The 2,697-nt window shown below is 42.9% G+C and overlaps 1 non-coding gene across 1 annotated transcript; it reads right to left on the reverse strand.

Moving 5' to 3' along the window:
• Positions 1-471: 471 nt before the first annotated feature.
• LOC147915276 (U6 spliceosomal RNA) lies at positions 472-578 on the reverse strand. The gene has a single exon (XR_015554348.1). It is a non-coding gene; the product is annotated as a U6 spliceosomal RNA (small nuclear RNA).
• Positions 579-2,697: the final 2,119 nt, after the last annotated feature.

Here is a 2,697-nt window from a genome sequence, read left to right on the forward strand (position 1 = left end):
TTAATTTGTATCCCAGCCAGAAAGGACCCAGAGTGGGTAGAGGATAGTCTTCCTCCCCTTTGCTAGAGAACAGTTATTGGTTATTTTGTGTTGACAAGAGCACTAGAGAGAAACTGCAGCAGGAAAAGTGTTTTGCTTCCCAGTTCTGGTGTGCGTGCTTCCCAGCTTCTGCAGAGCATGTGGCCAGCAGCACCTAGCAGACAGCATCTTCCTCCAAGGGCCCCCTGAACAGTTTTGTAGCAGAATGCCTTTATGTTATACTTCTCTGTGAACAGCTTTCCCTGGCACTCTAGAGGATAGATTTCCAAGTTCCAACAGCATGGCACCACAGAGACTTCTCTGTCATCCAGTGAACCACAGCTGGGCCCTCTCCAACAAGGTCTGGGTCTCAGCCCTAGTGGTGGTGGTGGTGGGCCCCTTCTTTGAGGACTGTCTCTCAATCCTATATTCTTCTTCTTCTTCTTCTTCTTCTTTAGTATGGAATGCTTCACAAATTTACATGCCATCCTTGTGCAGGGGCCATGCTAATCTTCTCTGTATGGTTCCAAATTTAGTATATGTGCTGCTAAAGTAAGTACTCAACCCTACATTCTTGACTTCTTATGCCAATCCCCTATGAGAGGTAAAAATTTGTATATTAAACTTTTCTGTTCAAGTTACCGTGTGATTTCTCTCTCCTGATTGGATCCAGACTGATATATCAGATTATGTTGATTTTTCCTGTGTACTTTCAATAAAGTACAACAAGAAATGTGCATACTTCCATCAAGGTTTTCCTGGATGTGAGTAGAGAAAAAGAAGAGTTGGGAACTGAGAATGCTGAGGTCCAAATCAAGAAAGTGTAGGGAGGAAGAACTATTTCTCTACCCTCTAGGTCCTTCTGGCTGGTCTAAGAATTAAATTGCCGTGAGACAGAATAACAGTAGAAGATAAAGTTTAATAACACGTATACATGAGAGAAACTCAGGAAAACTGAGTAATTTGCCAAAATGGCTGAAACCACCACCTTAAATACCATCTTCAGCTAAAGACAAAGGAGGATGTTGGGAGTAGTGGTTTGGGACTTTGAAGGGGAGGAAGGCAATTTACATGGAGATGGAAAAGCAAATGTTTGATAAACATGTGTTTGCTGGGCCATTTATAGACAATGGGACCTGAAAGACAGAACTTTGATAAAAATGGGCTTAGCAAGGACCATCCCAGTCTACCAATACCCAGAGTTATCAATGGTGATGGCCTGTCCCAGAGACAGGTCTTCTACCTTAAATTCTTTTTTGTTTTTTGGTGAGGAAGATTAGCCCTGAGCTAACATCTGTGCCCATCTTCCTCTATTTTTTATATGTGGGACACCTACCACAGCATGGCTTGATAAGCAGTGTGTTAGGTCTGTGCCCAGGATCTGAAACTGTGAACCTCAGGCCACTGAAGCAGAGTGTACGAACCTAACCACTACACCACTGGGCTGCCCCCTACCTTTTAGGCAGTTAGGGAGAAGGTCAAAGTTTCCTTCAGAGTCTTTGGTTCCTAAAAATAATCAAGCTAAGGAGTCACATTTTGGGGTAGCAAATTCTGATCCCCCACAAAAATAATCATTTGCTAGACTGAAATGCAGAAGTCAAGTTCTCTGATTCACTTCCCTTTCTGTGTATAAGATTAACATGCTGACTGAGAAAGCAGGAGATCCTGGCAACTGGAATAGGGAGGAATTAATGGAGGATTTGGGGTACCCTGACTCCCTGAGCCATACCACAGTGCTTCTCACTGGCTCCCTCCCTCACAGACAGGATGACACTGCTATTGCAAAGTACACTGGACTGGAATTCAGTTTGGGGGCAGGGAGATATTCTAGAAGATAGAGTAGAATTCTCTGTCAGTCCAGCCAGTTTCTTCATCCACATTGTCCTGAGACAAAGTTTATCCAACAGAGTTCACTGGGTATGTGTTGTCCCCAGTGTTTCGGCTAACAAACAAAATCTGTGTGTATAGCCCAGTCTTGGTTCTCCAACTTAGCGGCCCTGCTGACTGGACAAAGTTTTTGGTGTTTACTTTTAGGAAGTTGCCCTAAAATGAAACTCATAAACAGGTGTCATTAGACTAAGGTTTTATTAGAATTGTAGCACCAGCAAAAAACCAACCTGTGTAACAGGCCTGTAATTCATTAAACTCAATAGAGCAGAATGTTCTAATCCTTAGAGAGCCTCAGGCTATTTTTGCACCACAATACCTTTAACAAAAAGTGAACTGCAAATGAGATATACAACCCACCCCACCCCCCTCAGTCCCCAAACACAGTTGTCTATTCTAATGTCCTTTTAGGTGTTCCCTTGGCAATAGAAATGATCCCAGCAGGCAGTATCAGAGAGCCAGATTAGCTGACAATAGAATTGTCACCACTGCCAAGTCAACCAAATGATGCCCATGATACTCAGTGGTTCTCTGCTTTGCTTCATTAACTCTGTCCAGCAGCAAATGGTATATACCCTGTGATTTTTTCCCCTTTCTCCATGTTCTAAATGGAAGTTTTCATGGTAGTTCTATAGTCATGCACTGCATTGAGATGTTTTGGTCAACAGTGGACCACATATATGATGGTGGTCCCATAAGATTAGTACCACATAGCGTAGATGTGTATCAGGCTATACCATCTAGGTTTGTGTAAGTACATTCTGATGTTCGCACAATGACAAAATCATCTAA

This window comes from Ceratotherium simum, chromosome 14 (assembly GCF_057802395.1).
Source record: "Ceratotherium simum simum isolate JZ-2026a chromosome 14, ASM5780239v1, whole genome shotgun sequence".
Taxonomy (NCBI): domain Eukaryota; kingdom Metazoa; phylum Chordata; class Mammalia; order Perissodactyla; family Rhinocerotidae; genus Ceratotherium; species Ceratotherium simum.